Raw genomic sequence first — 10,000 nt, forward strand, 5'->3', positions numbered from 1 at the left:
TTAACCTGTGCTCGGACTTTTTGTGCCACAAGTGCAAGGGACCGTTTGCCGGCAGCTACTCGCACCCCCCCGCCCAGGGGGGGAATCCTCTGACCGGAGATCCGAAACGCCGGCCGAATCCATCCCCGTCGGACTTCCGAAGGGGTTCCCTCGACCGACTGACTTCCGAACTCCTTTCTGGGCTTAAACGGGTGGAATTCGGACCCTCTCGCAAGGGAGCCGAAGCCCGCCAGCCCCGGGAGGCCTCGGGGCCGCCGTTTTCAAGCCCGACCAAAAAACCCGAAAAATGGGGAAAAATGGGAAAAATTCCCACTCCCAAAAGGCTTAAAAGTCGGTTGGGCGGCAGCCCGGGTCGGTCTCTGCAGACCTGGAGGCGCTAGACACAAGTCTGGTAAACAGGCTAAGTCTCGACATGCCACCTCTTACTATCCTGCAGGTACCCCGCCAATCCCCCCGGAACCGGCTGGCAATTGGCGAATCAGCGGGACGAATTTGAATTCGTGACCGACTCTCTGACACCGAATCGCCGCAAACGCGTTTCGATTTTTCGGCTTCGGTACCTCCCATCAGACTTTGACTGGCCATATCTCCGGACTCACGTGTCGCAGCCGGGACCTTCAGGTACCGTTCGACGCGTCTAACCCTGCCCCGTCGAATGGCGCCCCTCGCGGTGTGGTCCGATTTCCGCATTTTGGTCAGATTTGCCTCCAAAGTTTTCAGATTGAGTTGACGAATGCCCCCTACGGGGTAACCTCTTGCCCTTTCGGACCTGGTCCCTGTGACTTAATTTCCGCCTTTTGCTCAATCGTTTCCCCATTTATAATTAATTTTAAAAATCGGGTTACTCAGTTCTGGTTTACCAGTTCCCTCTTCGGACTTAGTTTTTGGTTAATCATTTCCGGTTCACCAGTTCCCGTTTTGGACTTAGTCTCTGCGGGCCGTTTCTCATCTTTTGGTTCATCAGTTCCCCTCTTTTAATAATTTTTTGGCTGCTTTCGTTTGATACTTTCCCTGCCTTCTGGGTAACTTTTCCCCCTTAGGACTTCATCGCCGCACATAATTTTCGACTTCTGGTTGATCATTTCACCCCTTTTAATCATTTTTGCAACTTTTGGTTAACCATTTCCCCCAGCTTCTGGTTAACCATTTCCCCTTTGGGACTTAGTCTCTGAGCATTCTTTTGGGATTCTGGTTAACCATTTGCCAATTTTTTTAAAATGTTGCCGCTTTTGTTTAATGCTTTCTGGTCAACCTTTCCCTCTTTCAGACTTCACCGCGGCACATTGCTTCAGCCTCCTGGTTAATCATTTCACCCCTTTTAATCATTTTTGCAACTTTTGGTTAACCATTTCCCCCAGCTTCTGGTTAACCATTTCCCCTTTGGGACTTAGTCTCTGAGCATTCTTTTGGGATTCTGGTTAATCATTTGCCAATTTTTAAAAAATGTTGCCACTTTTGTTTAATGCTTTCTGGTCAACCTTTCCCTCTTTCAGACTTCACCGCGGCACATTGCTTTAGCCTCCTGGTTAATCATTTCACCCCTTTTAATCCTTTTTCCCACTTTGGGTTAAGCAGTTCACCCTGCTTCTGGTTAACCATTTCCCCTTTGGGACTTAGTCTCTGAGCATTCTTTTGGGATTCTGGTTAATCATTTGCCAATTTTTAAAAAATGTTGCCGCTTTTGTTTAATGCTTTCTGGTCAACCTTTCCCTCTTTCAGACTTCACCGCGGCACATTGCTTCAGCCTCCTGGTTAATCATTTCACCCCTTTTAATCATTTTTGCAACTTTTGGTTAACCATTTCCCCCAGCTTCTGGTTAACCATTTCCCCTTTGGGACTTAGTCTCTGAGCATTCTTTTGGGATTCTGGTTAATCATTTGCCAATTTTTTAAAAATGTTGCCGCTTTTGTTTAATGCTTTCTGGTCAACCTTTCCCTCTTTCAGACTTCACCGCGGCACATTGCTTTAGCCTCCTGGTTAATCATTTCACCCCTTTTAATCATTTTTGCAACTTTTGGTTAACCATTTCCCCCAGCTTCTGGTTAACCATTTCCCCTTTGGGACTCAGTCTCTGAGCATTCTTTTGGGATTCTGGTTAATCATTTGCCACTTTTTTAAAAATGTTGCCGCTTTTGTTTAATGCTTTCCCTGCTTTCTGGTCAACCTTTCCCTCTTTCAGACTTCACCGCCGCACATTATTTTCGACTTCTGGTTAATCATTTCACCCCTTTTAATCATTTTTTGCCACTTTTGGTTAACCATTTCCCCCAGCTTCTGGTTAACCATTTCCCCTTTGGGACTTGGTCTCTGAGCATTCTTTTGGGATTCTGGTTAATCATTTGCCACTTTTTTAAAAATGTTGCGGCTTTTGTTTAATGCTTTCCCTGCTTTGTGGTCAACCTTTTCCCCTTTAGGACTTCACCGCGGCACATTGCTTCAGCCTCCTGGTTAATCATTTCACCCCTTTTAATCATTTTTGCAACTTTTGGTTAACCATTTCCCCCAGCTTCTGGTTAACCATTTCCCCTTTGGGACTTAGTCTCTGAGCATTCTTTTGGGATTCTGGTTAATCATTTGCCACTTTTTTAAAAATGTTGCCGCTTTTGTTTAATGCTTTCCCTGCTTTGTGGTCAACCTTTTCCCCTTTAGGACTTCACCGCGGCACATTGCTTCAGCCTCCTGGTTAATCATTTCACCCCTTTTAATCATTTTTGCAACTTTTGGTTAACCATTTCCCCCAGCTTCTGGTTAACCATTTCCCCTTTGGGACTTAGTCTCTGAGCATTCTTTTGGGATTCTGGTTAATCATTTGCCAATTTTAAAAAAATGTTGCCACTTTTGTTTAATGCTTTCTGGTCAACCTTTCCCTCTTTCAGACTTCACCGCGGCACATTGCTTTAGCCTCCTGGTTAATCATTTCACCCCTTTTAATCATTTTTGCAACTTTTGGTTAACCATTTCCCCCAGCTTCTGGTTAACCATTTCCCCTTTGGGACTTAGTCTCTGAGCATTCTTTTGGGATTCTGGTTAATCATTTGCCAATTTTTAAAAAATGTTGCCGCTTTTGTTTAATGCTTTCTGGTCAACCTTTCCCTCTTTCAGACTTCACCGCGGCACATTGCTTCAGCCTCCTGGTTAATCATTTCACCCCTTTTAATCATTTTTGCAACTTTTGGTTAACCATTTCCCCCAGCTTCTGGTTAACCATTTCCCCTTTGGGACTTAGTCTCTGAGCATTCTTTTGGGATTCTGGTTAATCATTTGCCACTTTTTTTAAAATGTTGCCGCTTTTGTTTAATGCTTTCCCTGCTTTGTGGTCAAACTTTTCCCCTTTAGGACTTCACCGCGGCACATTGCTTCAGCCTCCTGGTTAATCATTTCACCCCTTTTAATCATTTTTGCAACTTTTGGTTAACCATTTCCCCCAGCTTCTGGTTAACCATTTCCCCTTTGGGACTTAGTCTCTGAGCATTCTTTTGGGATTCTGGTTAATCATTTGCCAATTTTTTTAAAATGTTGCCACTTTTGTTTAATGCTTTCTGGTCAACCTTTCCCTCTTTCAGACTTCACCGCGGCACATTGCTTTAGCCTCCTGGTTAATCATTTCACCCCTTTTAATCATTTTTGCAACTTTTGGTTAACCATTTCACCCAGCTTCTGGTTAACCATTTCCCCTTTGGGACTTAGTCTCTGAGCATTCTTTTGGGATTCTGGTTAATCATTTGCCACTTTTTTAAAAATGTTGCCGCTTTTGTTTAATGCTTTCCCTGCTTTGTGGTCAACCTTTTCCCCTTTAGGACTTCACCGCGGCACATTGCTTCAGCCTCCTGGTTAATCATTTCACCCCTTTTAATCATTTTTGCAACTTTTGGTTAACCATTTCCCCCAGCTTCTGGTTAACCATTTCCCCTTTGGGACTTGGTCTCTGAGCATTCTTTTGGGATTCTGGTTAATCATTTGCCAATTTTTAAAAAATGTTGCCACTTTTGTTTAATGCTTTCTGGTCAACCTTTGCCTCTTTCAGACTTCACCGCGGCACATTGCTTTAGCCTCCTGGTTCATCATTTCACCCCTTTTAATCATTTTTGCAACTTTTGGTTAACCATTTCCCCCAGCTTCTGGTTAACCATTTCCCCTTTGGGACTTAGTCTCTGAGCATTCTTTTGGGATTCTGGTTAATCATTTGCCACTTTTTAAAAAATGTTGCCGCTTTTGTTTAATCGTTTCCCTGCTATGTGGTCAACCTTTTCCCCTTTCAGACTTCATCGCCGCGCATTGTTGTCGACTTCTGGTTAATCATTTTTCCCCTTTAAATCTTTTTTTGCCACTTTTGGTTAACCATTTCACCCAGCTTCTGGTTAACCATTTGCCCCATTTTACTGAATTTTTCCGCTTTGGTTTAATCATTTCCCTGCTTTCTTGTCAACCTTTTCCCCTTTTGGACTTCGCCGCCGCACTTTGCTTTTGCCTTCTGGTTAAACATTTCTCCCCTTTTAATCCTTTTTCCCACTTTTGGTTCACCAGTTCACCCAGCTTCTGGTTCACCATTTCCCCTTTGGGACTTAAGTCTCTGAGCATTCTTTTGGGATTCTGGTTAACCATTTGCCACTTTTTAAAAAATGTTGCCGCTTTTGTTTAATGCTTTCCCTGCTTTCTGGTCAACCTTTTCCCCTTTAGGACTTCACCGCGGCACATTGCTTTAGCCTCCTGGTTAATCATTTCACCCCTTTTAATCCTTTTTCCCACTTTGGGTTGGACAGTTCACCCAGCTACTGGTTAACCATTTCCCCTTTGGGACTTAAGTCTCTGAGCATTCTTTTGTGATTCTGGTTCACCATTTGTCCCTTTTTAAAAGATATTGCTGCTTTTGATTAAACCTTTCCCTGCTTTGCGGTCGACCTATTCCTCTTTCAGACTTCATCGCCGCACCTTGTTTTCGACATCTGGTTCAACATTTCTCCCCTTTTAATCCTTTTTCCCACTTTTGGTTAAGCAGTTCACCCAGCTTCTGGTTCACCATTTGCCCCTTTTTACTGAATTTTTCTGCTTTTGTTTAATCATTTCCCTGCTTTGCGGTCGACCTATTCCTCTTTCAGACTTCATCGCCGCGCATTGTTTTCGACATCTGGTTAAACATTTCTCCCCTTTTAATCCTTTTTCCCACTTTTGGTTAAGCAGTTCACCCAACTTCTGGTTAACCATTTGCCCCTTCTTACTGAATTTTTCCGCTTTTGTTTAATCATTTCCCTGCTTTATGGTCAACCTTTTCCCCTTTAGGACTTCGCCGCCGCACTTTGCTTTCGCCTTCTGGTTAATCATTTCACAACATTTTAATCCTTTTTCCCACTTTTGGTTAAACAGTTCACCCAGCTTCTGGTTAACCATTTGCCCCTTTGGGACTTAAGTCTCTGAGCATTCTTTTGGGATTCTGGTTCACCATTTGTCCCTTTTTAAAAGATATTGCTGCTTCTGTTTAATCCTTTCCCTGCTTTGCGGTCAACCTTTTCCTCTTTCAGACTTCATCGCCGCGCATTGTTTTCGACATCTGGTTCAACATTTCTCCCCTTTTAATCCTCTTTCCCACTTTTGGTTAAGCAGTTCACCCAACTTCTGGTTCACCACTTGCCCCTTTTTACTGAATTTTTCTGCTTTTGTTTAATCATTTCCCTGCTTTCCGGTCAACCTTTCCCTCTTTCAGACTTAATCGCCGCACATTGTTGTCGACTTCTGGTTGATCAGTTCACCCCTTTTTTATCCTTTTTCCCACTTTGGGTTAAGCAGTTCACCCAGCTTCTGGTTAACCATTTGCCCCTTTGGGACTTAAGTCTCTGAGCATTCTTTTGGGATTCTGGTAAACCATTTGTCCCTTTTTAAAAAATGCTGCTGCTTTTGTTTAATGCTTGCCCTGCTTTGCGGTCGATCATTTCACCCCTTTTAATCCATTTTTGCCACTTTGGGTTAAACAGTTCACACAACTTCTGGTTCACCATTTCACATTTCGGAACTTTTATTCCCACCATTACTTTGGGCTTCTGGTTCATCATTTCACGCTGTTTTACAAATCTTTGCCGCTTCACTTTTAATCCACAAACCGGGGCTCGCTTTCGGGTGGGGGGGGGGGGGGGGGGGGTAGCGGGTTTGGGCCGGGCACTCCACATCCCGGTGTGCGACCGGGTTCGTTCTGGTACCGCTCGGTGCCCCTCGTCCTGCTCTTGCCGCGGAAGCAAACCAGACGACCGTCGGTCTCACGCCCGAGGGGAGAGGAGGCGGAAAGCGGTTTGCAGCCTTTCGCTGTACCTCCGGCGGGCAGCGCCGCACCTCCGAGTGCTCGGTACCGTTCGCTGCACCTCGTCCGGCCGCACGCAGCGAGCCAAACCCGGAGGAAATCGGCCTGTGCCTTCTCGAGATATGGGCCTCCGGGTGGGACGGACAAACCGGGGCCCCGAGCTCGCTTTCGGCGGCCCGGCACTCGACTTCCCGGTGTCCGAACGTGATCCTTCCGGTACCCTTCGGTGCCCCTTGCCCGACTCTAGCTCCCGTGCTGAAGCGGAGTCGGTCGGCCTGACGGCCTGCCGAGTTAACCAGCGGAAAGCGGTGCGCAGCCTTTCGCTTGCAGCTCCGGCGGGCAGCGCCGCACCTCCGGCTGCTCAGTGCCGTCCGCTGCTCCCCTTCCGGCTGCACGCAGCGAACCATACCCGGAGGAAATCGGCCTCGGCCTTCCGGAGATATGGGCCTGCGAGTGGGACCAATAAATCGGTGCACATTTCCGGCTCGGTTTCCGGCCTCGGCACTATCAGTTCACGCCGTCCGACCGACGTCGTTCTGGCACGGTTCCGTTGCTCCTTGATCCGGTCCAGCCACGGTAATCAGCCGAAGATGGTGGGGGGGGGACACATTGCCCGCCGAGTTAGCCGGAGGAAATCGGCCTCGGACTTCCTCAGATATCAGCCTCCGGGTGGGACAGACAAACCGGGGACCCGAGCACGCTTTCGGCGGCCCGCTGGTCGACTTCCCGGTGTGCGACCGGGTTCGTTCCGGTACCGTTCGCTGCCCCTCGTCCTGCTCTAGCCGCGGAGACAAACCCGACGACCGTCGGTCTCACGCCCGCGGAGGGAGGTGGCGGAAAGTGGTTTGCAGCCTTTCGCTGTACCTCCGGCGGGCAGCGCCCGACCTCCGAGTGCTCGGTACCGTCCGCTGCGCCTGGTCCTGCCGCACACAACGAGCCATACCCGGTGGAAATCGGCCTGTGCCTTCCAGAGATATGGGCCTCCGGGTGGGACGGACAAACCGGGGCCCCGTGCTCGCTTTCGGCGGCCCGCTAGTCGACTTCCCGGTGTGCGACCGGGTTCCTTCCGGTACCGTTCGCTGCCCCTCGTCCTGCTCTAGCCGCGGAAACAAACCCGACGACCGTCGGTCTCACGCCCGCGGAGGGAGGCGGCGGAAAGTGGTTTGCAGCCTTTCGCTGTACCTCCGGCGGGCAGCGCCCGACCTCCGAGTGCTCGGTACCGTCCGCTGCGCCTGGTCCGGCCGCACACAACGAGCCATACCTGGTGGAAATCGGCCTGTGCCTTCCGGAGACATGGGCCTCCGGGTGGGACGGACAAACCGGGGCCCCGAGCGGTGGCACCCTGCTCGCTTTCGGCGGCCCGGCACTCGACTTCCCGGTGTGCGAACGTCATCGTTCCGGTACCCTTCGGTGCCCCTTGCCCCACTCCAGCTCCGGTGCTAAAGCGGAGTCGGTCGGTCTCACGGACGCCGAGTTAGCAGGCGGAAAGCGGTGCGCAGCCTTTCGCTGTCACTCCGGCGGGCAGCACCGCACCTCCGAGTGCTCGGTACCGTACGCTGCGCCGCCTCCTGCCGCACGCAACGAGCCATACCCGCAGGAAATCGGCCTCGGCGTTCCGGAGTTATCCGCCTCCGAGTGGGCCTGACCAAGCGGGGTGAACTGGAAATCATTAACCAACGTACTTCCAGGTTTTCACCCGCAGAGGGCAGCACTCTCTTCTCCGTTTTAAACTGGGCCGACCCGGCTCCGTTTCGAGACCCGGCACTCGACTTCCCGGTGTGCGACCGGGTTCGTTCCGGTACCGTTCGCTGCCCCTCGTCCTGCTCTAGCCGCGGAAGCAAACCCGACGACCGTCGGTCTCACGCCCGCGGAGGGAGGCGGCGGAAAGTGGTTTGCAGCCTTTCGCTGTACCTCCGGCGGGCAGCGTCCGACCTCCGAGTGCTCGGTACCGTCCGCTGCGCCTGGTCCGGCCGCACACAACGAGCCATACCCGGTGGAAATCGGCCTGTGCCTTCCGGAGATATGGGCCTCCGGGTGGGACGGACAAACCGGGGCCCCGAGCTCGCTTTCAGCGGCCCGGCACTCGACTTCCCGGTGTGCGAACGTCATCCTTCCGGTACTCAACCGTGCCCCTTGCCCCACTCTAGCTCCGGCGGTAAAGCGGAGTCGGTCGGTCTCACGGACGCCGAGTTAGCAGGCGGAAAGCGGTGCGCAGCCTTTCGCTGTCACTCCGGCGGGCAGCATCGCACCTCCCAGTGCTCGGTACCGTCCGCTGCGCCTGGTCCGGCCGCACACAACGAGCCATACCCGGAGGAAATCGGCCTGTGCCTTCCGGAGATATGGGCCTCCGGGTGGGACGGACAAACCGGGGCCCCGAGCGGTGGCACCCTGCTCGCTTTCAGCGGCCCGGCACTCGACTTCCCGGTATGCGAACGTGATCGTTCCGGTACCCTTCGGTGCCCCTTGCCCCACTCTAGCTCCGGTGCTAAAGCGGAGTCGGTCGGTCTCACGGACGCCGAGTTACCAGGCGGAAAGCGGTGCGCAGCCTTTCGCTGTCACTCCGGCGGGCAGCACCGCATCTCCGAGTGCTCGGTACCGTACGCTGCGCCGCCTCCTGCCGCACGCAACGAGCCATACCCGGAGGAAATCGGCCTCGGCGTTCCGGAGTTATCCGCCTCCGAGTGGGCCTGACCAAGCGGGGTGAACTGGAAATCATTAACCAACGTACTTCCAGGTTTTCACCCGCAGAGGGCAGCACTCTCTTCTCCGTTTTAAACTGGGCCGACCCGGCTCCGTTTCGAGACCCGGCACTCGACTTCCCGGTGTGCGACCGGGTTCGTTCCGGTACCGTTCGCTGCCCCTCGTCCTGCTCGAGCCGCGGAACCAAACCCGACGACCGTCGGTCTCACGCCCGCGGAGGGAGGCGGCGGAAAGTGGTTTGCAGCCTTTCGCTGTACCTCCGGCGGGCAGCGCCGCACCTCCGAGTGCTCGGTACCGTCCGCTGCGCCTGGTCCGGCCGCACACAACGAGCCATACCCGGTGGAAATCGGCCTGTGCCTTCCGGAGATATGGGCCTCCGGGTGGGACGGACAAACCGGGGCCCCGAGCGGTGGCACCCTGCTCGCTTTCAGCGGCCCGGCACTCGACTTCCCGGTATGCGAACGTGATCGTTCCGGTACCCAAACGTGCCCCTTGCCCCACTCTAGCTCCGGCGCTAAAGCGGAGTCGGTCGGTCTCACGGACGCCGAGTTACCAGGCGGAAAGCGGTGCGCAGCCTTTCGCTGTCACTCCGGCGGGCAGCACCGCACCTCCGAGTGCTCGGTACCGTACGCTGCGCCTCCCCCTGCCGCACGCAACGAGCCATACCCGGAGGAAATCGGCCTCGGCCTTCCTCAGATATCAGCCTCCAAACGGGCGTCACAAATCAGGGCACATGGTCAGCTGCAAAGCAGCGTCATTACAACCTCTCACTGCACCCCACACGACATTCCGCTTGCCTGCCTGCCGCTGCCTACTCTCACCAGCGAAACAAAGTCAGGATAACACCCCAATGCAAGCAGCTCCCTTCCGGCCAACCAACCCACACCAATCCCCTTCCCTGCCTCCCACAAATTCCACCAGCGAGGCAAAGTCAAAAGCAACCCACAATAAACGCACTCCACAACGGCCATCGACCGCTATACACCCCCTTGGGCGACTATTAAGCCCGAGAA

The sequence above is a fragment of the Heptranchias perlo genome, unplaced genomic scaffold, assembly GCF_035084215.1.
Source record: "Heptranchias perlo isolate sHepPer1 unplaced genomic scaffold, sHepPer1.hap1 HAP1_SCAFFOLD_546, whole genome shotgun sequence".
In the NCBI taxonomy this organism is placed as follows: Eukaryota; Metazoa; Chordata; class Chondrichthyes; order Hexanchiformes; family Hexanchidae; genus Heptranchias; species Heptranchias perlo.